We start from the raw sequence: 13,099 nt of genomic DNA on the forward strand, positions 1-13,099 counted from the left end.
AGCTCACCTCCTCCAGGAGGCCTTCCCAGACTGAGCCCCTTCCTTCCTCTACCCCTCGTCCCCCTCTCCATCCCCCCATCTTACCTCCTTCCCTTCCCCACAGCACCTGTATATATGTATATATGGTTGTACATATTTATTACTCTATTTATTTATTTATTTTACTTGTACATTTCTATCCTATTTATTTAATTTTGTTGGTATGTTTGGTTCTGTTCTCTGTCTCCCCCTTTTAGACTGTGAGCCCACTGTTGGGTAGGGACTGTCTCTATGTGTTGCCAATTTGTACTTCCCAAGCGCTTAGTACAGTGCTCTGCACATAGTAAGCGCTCAATAAATACGATTGATTGATTGATTAATAATAATAATGATGGCATTCATTAAGCGCTTACTATGTGCAAAGATGATCAGTTACCCCCCCGCTGGTCCCACAATCTTCACGGGGGGGGCCGGGGGGGGAAGCGGAGCGCATGCGCAGTCGGAGCCTCGGCGAGGGGAGGACGGGGCCCCGCCCCGGAGAGGGCGGAGCATGCGCAGTCGGAGTGCGTCACGGGGAGGAGGAGGGAGGCCCGTCCTGGAGAGCGGGGCGCATGCGCGATCAGAGCCCGGGCCGGTGGAGAAGGGAGCCCCCGCCTTGGAGAGCGCAGCGCATGCGCAGTACATAACCGGGATGGGGGGGGGGAAGGGGGCCCGCTCGGCAGAGCGCGGCATATGCGCAGTCGGAGCACGCCCGCGCTCATTCTGTACGAAGCTTACTATGTGGCCAACTTGTAATAATAATAATGGCATTCATTAAGCTCTTACTATGTGCAAAGCACTGTTCTAAGCGCTGGGGGGTTACAAGGTGATCAGGTTGCCCCCACGGGGCCACGGTCTTCATCCCCATTTTACAGATGGAACTGCGGCCCAGAGAAGTGAAGTGACTTGTCCAAGGTCACACAGCTGACAAGCGGTGGAGTGGGGATTTGAACCCCAGACCTCTGACTCCAAAGCCCGGGCTCTTGCCACTGAACCACACTGCTTCTCTATACTATACTGTAATATACTATATACTCTCCTATTCCCAAGCGCTTAGTATACTGCTCTACACACTGTACGTGCTCAATAAATAAAAACGATTGAATGAATGAATGAACGATACACTCCCCATAGCTATATCTTCAGCCCTAGAGAGCGCGGGACGCATGCGCAATCGAAGCCCAGGTGGGAGGGGGAAGAGGAGGGAGTTCTGCGCATGCGCGTGAGGAGCGGGGCGGGGGGAAGGGGCCCCGCCCCGGACAAGGCCAACCACGCATGCGCAGTCGGAGTGTGCCACAGTGTGGGGAGGAGGGAGCCCCGTCCTGGAGAGCGCGGCGCATGCGCGGTCGGAGCCCGGGCCGGAGAAGGGAGCCTCTGGCTTGGAGAGCGTAGCGCATGCGCAGGCAGAGCCCGGGCCGGAGGGGAAAGGGGATCCGTTCGGGAGAGCGCGGCGCATGCGCAGTCAGAGCCCGGGCGGGATGGAAAAAGGGGGCCCGACAGTGAGAGCGCGGCGCATGCGCAGTCAGAGCAAGCTCGCTCTTACTATGTACGAAGCTTACTGTGTTGCCAACTTGTAATAATAATGATAATGGCATTTATTAAGCGCTTTCTATGTGCAAAGCACTGTTCTAAGCGCTGGGGGTTACAAGGTGATCAGGTTACCCCCCGCGGGGCCCACAATCTTCATGGGGGGGTAGGGGGAGCGGAGCGCATGCGCAGTCGGAGCCTCGACGAGGAGAGGGAGCCCCGCCCCGGAGAATGCAGAGCATGCGCAGTCGCAGTGCACCACGAGACGGGGGAAGAGGGAGGCTTGTTCTGGAGAGCGCGGCGCATGCGCGGTCGGAGCCTGGGCCGGGGAAGGGAGTCCCCCGCCTTGGAGGGTGTAGCGCATGCGCACTCAGAGCCCGGGCCGGAGAGGAAAGGGGACCCGTCCGGGAAAGCGCGGCGCATGCGCAGTCAGAGCCCGGGCGGGGTGGAAAAAGGGGGCCGCCAGAGAGAGCCCGGCGCAGGCGCAGTCGGAGCGCGCCCGCGTTTACTATGTACGAAGCGTACTATGTTGCCAACTTGTAATAATAATAATAATGATGACATTTATTAAGCGCTTACTACGTGCAAAGCACTGTTCTAAGCGCTGGGGGGTTACAAGGTGATCAGGTTGCCCCCTGCAGGGCCCACAATCTTCATGGGGGGGGAGCGGAGCACATGCGCAGTCGGAGCCTCAGCCAGGGGAGAAGGGGGCCCCACCCCGGAAAATGCGGAACATGCGCAGTCGCAGTGCGCCACGGGACGGGGGGAAGAGGGAGGTTCGTCCTGGAGAGCGCGGCGCATGCGCGGTCGGAGTCTGGGCCGGAGAAGGGAATCCCCGCCTTGGAGGGTATAGCGCATGCGCATTCAGAGCCCGGGACGGAGAGGAAAGGGGACCCAGAGCCCGGGAGGGGTGGAAAAAGGGGGGCCGCTAGAGAGAGCCCGCGGCACATGCGCAGTCGCAGTGCGTCCGTGCTTAGTATGTACGAAGATTACTATGTTGCCAACTTGTAATAATAATAATAATAATGCTGGCATTTATTAAGCGCTTACTATGTGCAAAGCAATGCTCTAAGCGCTGGGGGGTTACAAGGTGATCAGGTTGCCCCCCGCGGGGCCCACAATCTTCATGGTGGGGGCGGGGGGGGGAGCGGAGCACCTGCGCAGTCGGAGCCTCGGCCAGGGGAGAAGGGGGCCACGCTCCAGAGAAGGTGGAGCATGCGCTGTCGCAGTGCGGCTCAGCTGGGGGGAGGAGGGAGGCCCGTCCTGGAGAGCGCGGCGCATGCGCGTTAGGAGCCCGGGACGGAGGAGAAGGGAGACCCAACCTTGGAGAGCGTAGCGCATGCGCAGTCAGAGCCCGGGCCGGAGGGGAAAAGGGACCCCTCCGGGAGAGCGCGGCGCATGCGCAGTCAGAGGACGCCCGCGCTTACTATGTACGAAGCTTACTATGTTGCCAACTTATAATAATAATAATAATAATAATAATGGCATTTATGCGGTCGGAGCCCAGGCCGGAAGGGGAACGGGGCCCGCCCAGGAGAGCGCGCCGCATGCGCAGTCAGAGCCCGGGCCGGGAGGGAAAAGGGGGCCCGCCCGGAAGAGCTCGGCGCATGCGCACTCGGAGCGCTCCCGCGCTAACTATGTATGAAGCTTACTATGTTGCCAACTTGTAATAATAAGAAGAATGATGGCATTTATTAAGCGCTCACTATGTGCAAAGCACAGTTCTGAGCCATGGGGGGTTACAAGGTGATAAGGCTGCCCCCCGCGGGCCCCACAATCTTCATCCGGAGGGTGGGCTGGGAGGAGCGGAGCGCATGCGCAGTCGGAGTCTTGGTGAGGGGAGGAGGGAGGCCCGTCCTGGAGAGCGCAGCGCATGCGCGGTCGGAGCTCGGGCCGGAAAAGTGAGTCCCCGCCCTGGACAGCGGAGCGCATGCGCTACTAGAGCCCGGGCCGGAGGGGGAAAGGGCCCCAGAGAAGTGAAGTGACTTGCCCAAGGTCACACAGCTGACAAGCAGTGGAGTTGGGATTTGAACCCCTGACCTCTGACTCGAAAGCCCGGGCTCTTGGCACTGAACCACACTCCTTCTCTATACTATACTGTAATATACTATATACTATTCTATTCCCAAGCGCTTAGTACAGTGCTCTACACACTGTAAGCGCTCAATAAATACGACTGAATGAATGAATGAACGATACAGTCCCGAAAGCTATATCTTCACCACGAGAGATCGCGGCGCATGCGCAGTCGAAGCCCAGGTGGGGGGGCGGGGAGAAGGGAGGCAGCTCTGCGCATGCGCGTGCGGAGCCAGTGGAGGGGGAGAACAGGAGCGTATGCGCATTCGGAGCCTCGGCGACGGGAGGAGTGGGCCCCGCCCCGGAGAGCGCGGCGCATGCGCAGTTGGAGCCCTCCCCAGCTTACTATGTACCAAGCTTACTATGTGGCTAACTTGTAATAATAATAATAATGATGGCATTTATTAAGCACTTACTATGTGAAAAGCACTGTTCTAAGCGCTGGGGAATTTACAAGGTGACCAGGTTGTCCCACGTGGTGCTCACCGTCTTAGTCCCCATTTTACAGAGGAGGTAACTGAGGCCCAGAGAAGTGAAGTGACTTGCCCAAAGTCACACAGCTGACAAGTGGCAGAGCCGGGATTTGAACCGATGACCTCTGACTTCAAAGCCCTGGCTCTTTCCGCTGAGCCACGCTGCTTCCCAGCTTCCCAAGCGCTTAGTACAGTGCTCTGCCCACAGTAAGCACTCCATAAATACGACGGAATGAATGAATGAATGAAGCACTGTTCTAAGTGCTGGGGGGTTACAAGGTGATCAGGTTGCCCCACGTGGGGCTCACAGTCTTCATCGCCATTTTACAGTTGGAACTGAGGCCCAGAGAACCGAAGTGACTTGCCCAAATCTATCAATTGTATTCATTGAGCGCTTACTGTGTGCAGAGCACTGTACTAAGTGCTTGGGAAGTACAAGTTGGCAACATATAGTGACAGTCCCTACCCACCAGTGTGCTCACAGTCTAGAAGGGGGAGACAGAGAACAAAACCAAAGATATTAACAAAATAAAATAAATAGAATAGATATGTACAAGCAAAATAAATAAATAAATAAATAGAGTAATAAATACGTACAAACATACATACATATATACAGGTGCTGTGGGGAAGGGAAGGAGGTAAGACGGGGGGATGGAGAGGAGGATGAGGGGGAGAGGAAGGAGGGGGCTCAGTCTGGGAAGGCCTCCTGGAGGAGGTGAGCTCTCAGTAGGGCCTTGAAGGGAGGAAGAGAGCTAGCTTGGCGGATGTGCGGAGGGAGAGCATTCCAGGCCAGGGGGATGACGTGGGCCGGGGGTCGATGGCGGGACAGGCGAGAATGAGGTACGGTGAGGAGATTAGCAGCAGAGGAGCGGAGGGTGCAGGGTGGGCTGTAGAAGGAGAGAAGGGAGGTGAGGTAGGAGGGTGCGAGGTGATGGAGAGCCTTGAAGCCCAGGGTGAGGAGTTTCTGCCTGATGCGCAGATTGATTGGTAGCCACTGGAGATTTTTGAGGAGGGGAGTAACATGCCCAGAGCGTTTCTGGACAAAGACGATCCGGGCACCGACGTGAAGTATGGATTGAAGTGGGGAGAGACACGAGGATGGGAGATCAGAGAGGAGGCCGATACAGTAGTCCAGGCGGGATAGGATGAGAGCTTGAACCGGCAGGGTAGTGGTTTGGATGGAGAGGAAACGGTGGATCTTGGCGAGGTCACGGAGCCGAGACCAGCAGGTTTTGGTGACGGCTCGGATGTGAGGGGTGAATGAGAGAGCGGAGTCGAGGATGACACCAAGGTTGCGGGCTTGTGAGACGGGAAGGACGGTAGTGCCGTCAACAGTGATGGGAAAGTCAGGGAGAGGCCAGGGTTTGGGAGGGAAGACAAGGAGTTCAGTCTTGGACATGTTGAGTTTTAGATGGCGGGCAGACATCCAGATGGAGGTGTCCTGAAGGCAGGAGGAGATGCGAGCCTGGAGGGAGGGGGAGAAAGCAGGGGCAGAGATGTAGATTTGGGTGTCATCGACGTAGAGATGATAGTTGAAGCCGTGGGAGCGAATGAGGTCATCAAGGGAGTGAGTGTCGATCAAGAACAGAAGGGGACCGAGCACTGAACCTTGGGGAACCCCCACAGTAAGGGGATGGGACGGGGAGGAGGAGCCTGCAAAAGAGACTGAGAATGAACGACCGGAGAGATAAGAGGAGAACCAGGAGAGGACGGAGTCTGTGAAGCCAAGGTTGGATAGCGAAGTCACACAGCTGACAAGTGCATCCACCAAGTACCCACATCAGAGCAGAAGGGCCTGCTTTCTGGGATCCCCTGAAGTGCCCAGAGATGGCTTCGCAGGCCAGCCACTTACTTGGATCCCGGAGGAGTTGGGCCGCGAAGGACACGGGACGCTTCCTTCAGGAGGTCAGAGAGCGTCAAAGGACTTGGGAATGCCAGAGGGCTGGGAGTGGGCGGGGATGGGATCAGGGGATACCCAGGGGATAAGAAAGGGTCATGGGGTTCAGGAGGGGACTTGAGGGAGATCAGGAGGGAGTGGGAGGGCCAGGAAGTGGCAGGGAGGCAGGGGCTGCTGAGGGGGAGAGGAGGGGTCACGGGGTGCCGGGGGAGGGCAGGAGGGGTCAGGAAGTCCTGACCTGTCTCCAGGTGTTGTTTTGTTTTCTGTCTCCCCCTTCTACACCGGGAGCCTGTTGTTCGGTACGGACCGTCTCTATATGTTGTCGACTTGTACTTCCCAAGCGTTTAGTCCAGTGCTCTGCACACAGTAAGCGCTCAATAAATACAACTGAATGAATGAAAGTGGCAGAGCCGGGATTTGAACCGATGACCTCTGACTTCAAAGCCCGGGCTCTTTCTGCTGAGCCACAATGCTTCCCTACTTCCCAAGAGCTTAGTACAGTGCTCTGCCCACAATAAGCGCTCAACACCAACTCTGTCCTCGACCCCCTCCAGTCTGGCTTCCGTCCCCTACATTCCACAGAAACTGCCCTCTCAAAGGTCACCAATGACCTCCTGCTTGCCACATCCAACGGCTCATACTCAGTCCTAATCCTCCTCGACTTCTCGGCTGCCTTCGACACTGTGGTCCACCCCCTTCTCCTCAACACACTACCTGACCTTGGCTTCACAGACTCCGTCCTCTCCTGGTTCTCCTCTTATCTCACCGGTCGTTCATTCTCAGTCTCTTTTGCAGGCTCCGCCTCCCCTTCCCATCCCCTTACTGTGGGGGTTCCCCAAGGTTCAGTGCTTGGTCCCCTTCTGTTCTCGATCTGCACGCACTCCCTTGGTGACCTCATTCGCTCCCACGGCTTCAACTATCATCTCTACGCTGATGACACCCAGATCTACATCTCTGCCCCTGCTCTCTCCCCGTCTCTCCAGGCTCGCATCTCCTCCTGCCTTCAGGACATCTCCATCTGGATGTCTGCCCGCCACCTAAAACTCAACATGTCCAAGACTGAACTCCTTGTCTTCCCTCCCAAACCCTGCCCTCTCCCTGACTTTTCCATCTCTGTTGACGGCACTACCATCCTTCCCGTCTCACAAGCCCTTAACCTTGGTGTCATCCTCGACTCCGCTCTCTCATTCACCCCTCACATCCGAGCCGTCACCAAAACCTGCCGGTCCCAGCTCCGCAACATTGCCATGATCTGCCCTTTCCTCTCCATCCATACCGCTACCCTGCTCGTTCAAGCTCTCATCCTATCCCATCTGGACTACTGCATCAGCCTTCTCTCTGATCTCCCATCCTCGTGTCTCTCCCCACTTCAATCCATACTTCATGCTGCTGCCCGGATTGTCTTTGTCCAGAAACGCTCTGGGCATGTTACTCCCCTCCTCAAAAATCTCCGGTGGCTACCAATCAATCTGCGCATCAGGCAGAAACTCCTCACCCTGGGCTTCAAGGCTCTCCATCACCTCGCCCCCTCCTACCTCACCTCCCTTCTCTCCTTCTACAGCCCAGCCCGCACCCTCAGCTCCTCTGCTGCTAATCTCCTCACCGTACCTCGCTCTCGCCTGTCCCGCCAACGACCCCCGGCCCACGTCATCCCCAGGGCCTGGAATGCCCTCCCTCTGCCCATCCGCCAAACTAGCTCTCTTCCTCCCTTCAAGGCCCTACTGAGAGCTCACCTCCTCCAGGAGGCCTTCCCAGACTGAGCCCCTTCCTTCCTCTCCCCCTCGTCCCCCCTCCATCCCCCCATCTTATCTCCTTCCCTTCCCCACAGTACCTGTATAAATGTATATATGTTTGTACATATTTATTACTCTATTTATTTTACTTTGTTACTATGTTTGGTTATGTTCTCTGTCTCCCCCGTTTAGACTGTGAGCCCACTGTTGGGTAGGGACTGTCTCTATATGTTGCCAACTTGTACTTCCCAAGCGCTTAGTACAGTGCTCCGTACACAGTAAGCGCTCAATAAATACGATTGATTGATTCAGCCCTAGAAAGCGCGGTGGGAGCGCAGCCGAAGACCAGGAAAAGGGGAGAAGGGCGGGAGCTCTGCGCATGCGCATGCGGAGCCGGGGGGGGGGGGGGGCCGGCTATGAGCAGGGCGGGGCGGCTATGAGCAGAGCGCATGCGTAGTTGGAACCTCGGCGAGGGGAAGAGGGGGCCCGCCCTGGAGAGGGCGGGGCATGCGCAGTCGGAGTTCGCCACGGGGGGTGGGGGGAGGAGGGAGGCCCGTCCTGGAGAGCGCGGCGCATGCGCGGTCGGAGCCCGGGCCTGGGGGAAGCCCCCGCCCTGGAGGGCGTGGCGCATGCGCAGCCAGAGCCCGGGCGGAAGGGGGGGAAAGGGGCTCGCCCGGGAGAGCGCTGCACATGCGCAGTCGGACCGCGCCCTTGCTCACTATGTATGAAGCTTACTATCTTGCCAACTTGTAATAATAATAATAATGATGGCATTTATTAAGCGCTTACTATGTGCAAAGCACTGTTCTAAGCGCTGGGGAATTTACAAGGTGATCAGGTTGCCCCACGTGGGGCTCACGGTCTTAATAAATGCCATCATTATTATTATTATTAATCCCCATTTTACAGAGGAGGTAACTGAGGCCCAGAGAAGTGAAGTGACTTGCCCAAAGTCACACAGCTGACAAGTGGCAGTGCCGGGATTTGAACCGATGACCTCTGACTTCAAAGCCCGGGCTCTTTCCGCTGAGCCATGCTACTTCCCTACTTCCCAAGCGCTTAGTACAGTGCTCTGCACACAGTAAGCGCTCAACAATTACGACTGAATGAATGAATGAATGAAGCACTGTTCTAAGCGCTGGGGGGGTTACAAGGTGATCAGGTTGCCCCCTGCGGGGCTCACAGTCTTCATCCCCATTTTACAGATGGAACTGAGGCCCAGAGAAGTGAAGTGACTTACCCAAGGTCACACAACTGACAAGCGGTGGAGTGGGATTCGAACCCCTGATGTCTGACTCCAAAGCCCGGGCTCTTGCCACTGAACCACACTGCTTCTCTATACTATAGTGGAATATACTATATACTATCCAATTCCGAGCGCTCAGTACAGTGCTCTACACACAGTAAGCGCTCAGTAAATACGACTGAATGAAGGAATGAACGACACAGTCCCCAAAGCTATATCAGTGAAGTGCTTTACCCAAGGTCACACAGATAGGTATAGTAATAATAATCATAATAATAGTGACGGCATTTGATAAGTACTTACTATGTGGCAGGCACCGTACGAAGTGCTGGGGTGGATACAAGCAAATCGAGTTGGACACAGTCCCTGTCCCAGGTGGGGCTCACAATCTCAATCCTCATTTTGCAGACGAGGGAACGGAGGCCCAGAGAAGTGAAGTGACTTGCCCAAGGTCACCCAGCAGACAAGTGAGGGAGTCAGGTTGTTAACCCAGGTCCTCTGCTTTTCAGGTTCCTGCTCTTTCCACTAGGTCATGAGTCAATCAGTCAATCAATCAATCAATCCACAGAATTTATTGAGCATTTACTGTATGTGCTTGGGATGCCACAGGACCCCCTCCTCTAGACTGAAACTATGCCCTAGGGAGAGTATAATACAATCGGTAGGTACACCTGTGTTGTGAGGGATGATAATAATAATAATAACAATGATAATAGTATTCAATATGTACTTGAAAAGCCCTTTTGGTAATGGGAAGTTAATTTATGTCTTTCCAAAGGCCAGGTCCTCTCTGAAGAACTCTCCTGGAGATCCTCCTCCGGGCAGATGATGGGAGAGAATAGCTGATGCTGAGGTCAAGCTTCAGAAATGACTCAGGAGCCTTCTCATCTTCTCTGTTTTCTTCTTGTCTTATGGTATTTATCAAGTGCCTACTACGTGCCAAGTACTGTTCTAAGCACTGGGGTAGATAAAGCTAATCAGGCTGGACACAGCCCATGTCCCACAGGGGCTCACAGATTAAGATTAAGATTACAGATGAGGAACCTGAGGCCCAGAAAAGTGAAGTGACTTGCCCAAGGTCGCACAGCAGGCTATGAAGCAGCATGACCTAGTGGAAAGAGCACGGGCCCGGGAGACAAAGGACCTGAGTTCGAATCCCAAGTCTGTCACTTCTCTGCTGCGTGACCTTGGGCGAGTACATCAGCGTTTCCTCATCTCTAAAATGGAAATTGGATAGCTGTTCTCCCTCCTACTTAGACTGTGAGCCCCACACGGGACGGGGACCGTGTCAGACCTGAGCCCCATGTGGGACGGGGACCGTGTCAGACCTGATGAGCTTGTACCTGCCCCAGTGCTTAGGACACTGTTTGGCATATAGTAAGCCCTTAACAAGTACCATAATTAATGTAATCACAAAAAGTACCATATTTATTTGATGGAGGAGGTGGGAGCAGCGGCCTGGGAGAGGATAAAGGACAGAGACTCGAGTTTACTGCATGGAAAGAGGCAATGGGTCACAGTGGGCTGCTGCACAGCCATCTGGAGATGGATTCGGTTTAGAATGGGAAAGCTGCAGCCTGCGAATGAACCGGTGCCATGGAAATCTCTCCAAAAGTGCATTTTCTTGCTGAATTGAAACCAGAACTCTGGGGGACAAAGGCTCGTTACCCAATACCTTCTCTGTGGCTGATCTGATGGTAATCTGGTGACCCCGAAAGTGACTGCTGTCAGAACAACTGAACCCGAAGATGCCTCCAAAGTCTCATTATGCAGTCGATAATTCCCCTGCTGTTGGATCCCTGAGGCCAAGGAGCTAACTGTGGGCAATTTAACAGATGAAGAGGTGCTAACTGCCGGAGGGAGGGTAAATCTGGAAGAGGGAAACAAGTGATCTACAGATGATCTATAAATTAGAATTACTAAACTCTTAGTACAGTGCTCTGCACACACTAAGTGCTCAATAAATACGATTGATTGAATTACTGGAAAGAACATGGGCCTGGAAATCAGAAGGATCTGAGCCTGAACAGATCCTGTCTCTGTTATGTGACCTTGGGCAAGTCCCTTAACTTCTCCGTGACCCGGTTACCTCATCTGTAAAATGGGGATTATGGGACTGTGTCCAACCTGATTAACTTGTATTAACTCTCTCTCTCTCTCTCTCTCTTTGTCTCTGCCTCTCTCTCTGTGTTTCTCTGTCTGTTTCCGTTTGTCTCTGTTTCTCTTTCTGTCTCTGCCTGTTTGTCTCTCTCTCTGTCTGCTTCTCTGCCCTCTCTCTCTCTCCATTTCTCTATTTCTTCCTCTCTTTCTCTGCCTCTGTCTGTTTCTCTGCCCCCTCTGTTTCTCTCTCTCTCTCCATTTCTCTATTTCTTCCTTTCTCTCTCTGTTTCTCTGCCCCCTGTCTGTTTCTCTCTCTCCATTTCTATTTATTTTATTTTGTTAATATGTTTGGTTTTGTTCTCTGTCTCCCCCTTCTAGACTGTGAGCTCACTGTTGGGCAGGGACTTGTACTTCCCAAGCGCTTAGTACAGTGCTCTGCACACAGTAAGCACTCAATAAATACGATTGATTGATTGATTGATTGATTGATTAGTACCCAGGTCCTATAGACTCTCAGCTCGCTGTGGGCAGGGAATGAGTCTGTTGATGGTTTTATTGTACTTTTCCAAATGCTCAGTACAGTGCTCTCAACCAACACAGTAGGCTCTCAAGGAATATGACTGACTGAATGAATGAAATCTGACATTCCACGTTCCCTAACTGTGAACTGTGGGTATTTTTAAGGCGCTTTTTTTCAGAGTGCACTTCTTACGGATGAGTGAAATCGGCTGAACGAAGAAGCGAGCGTTCCGCCTTTTGTTTCGGGGGGTGGGGTCGGGGGGAACAGACACGATTCAATCTACCTGACAGAGCAGTACATGCCATCCCACCAGGGGAGCGATCACTGACCTTTCTGGAGAAGACCAGGATGCCAAACAGGGAGTGCTGGGTTTAGGCCTGGATGCCACTTGACTGGTCGCCGTCCCGCCATGCGGTCCCTCCGTGGGGGTGGGAGACCTCCGGCCCAAGGAGGCCCCCGGATGCGGGGACGCTCTGCGAATGCAGCAGAAGTATCTCTGCGCATCGGTTCAGAAGACGAGGTTGTGCACAGGTGGTTCCGCTGGATTCCCGGGGATGCGGGGGGCGGCGGCTCGGTCCCCTCGGTCAGGCAGTCGGTTTCCTCACCTTCTGCAGCATCTCTATGGGTTTCCACTGCTGGTTAATCGAGAGCAACTGCAGTGCAGAGAGACAGAATTTCTGTTCCAGGAACCCCAGCCCTGGGGAATACATTCCCCTAGATCTTAAGGTCTCTAACCTCCTTATGCCCGTGTCTGTAATTTATTTGTTTCTATTAACATTGGACCCCGCCTCTAGACTGAAAGCTTGCTGTGGGCAGAGAACGTACCTAGTTATATTGAACTTTCCCAGCACATTGCTCTGGACTCATTACCGACTGACTGAGGGCAGGAATGGTGTTGACTGACATTGTCACCACCTAGGCACTCTGTACACTGCTCTGCACACAGTTGTACGCTGCTCTGCATACGGTAGGTGCTGGGGGAACTACTGCCGATTGAGAAGTAAATAGAAAGCAATTTCCCTTGATTTTCACTCTTTGTGCGACAGAGGCTGCGTCAGCACGGCGTAGTAGGTCGAGTATGGGCCTAGGAGTCATGCAGTCATGGGTTCTAATCCTGGCTCTGCCACTTGTCTGCTGTGGGGCCCGGGACAAGTCACTTCATGTCTGTATGCCTCAGTTCCCTCATCTGTAAAATAGGGACTAAGACTGTGAGCTCCCATGTGGGGCAGGGACTGTGTCCAAACTGATTAGCTTGTATCTTCCCCAGTGCTTAGAACAGGTCCCCGGCACATAGTGAGCGCATAACAAATAGCATGAAAAACAAGTCACTTTGCTTCTCTGTGCCTCAGTTCCCTCCCTCATCTGTAAAATAGGAATTAAAACTGTGAGCCCTACTGTGTCCGACCCGATTAGCTACCCCAGTGCCTGGGACGGTGCCTGGCCCACAGTAAGCGCTTAAACAAATGCCAATTAACAAAAAAGCGGCCGGTCCCGCCCACAGTGCCC

This window comes from Tachyglossus aculeatus, unplaced genomic scaffold, assembly GCF_015852505.1.
Source record: "Tachyglossus aculeatus isolate mTacAcu1 unplaced genomic scaffold, mTacAcu1.pri scaffold_121_arrow_ctg1, whole genome shotgun sequence".
Lineage (NCBI taxonomy): Eukaryota > Metazoa > Chordata > Mammalia > Monotremata > Tachyglossidae > Tachyglossus > Tachyglossus aculeatus.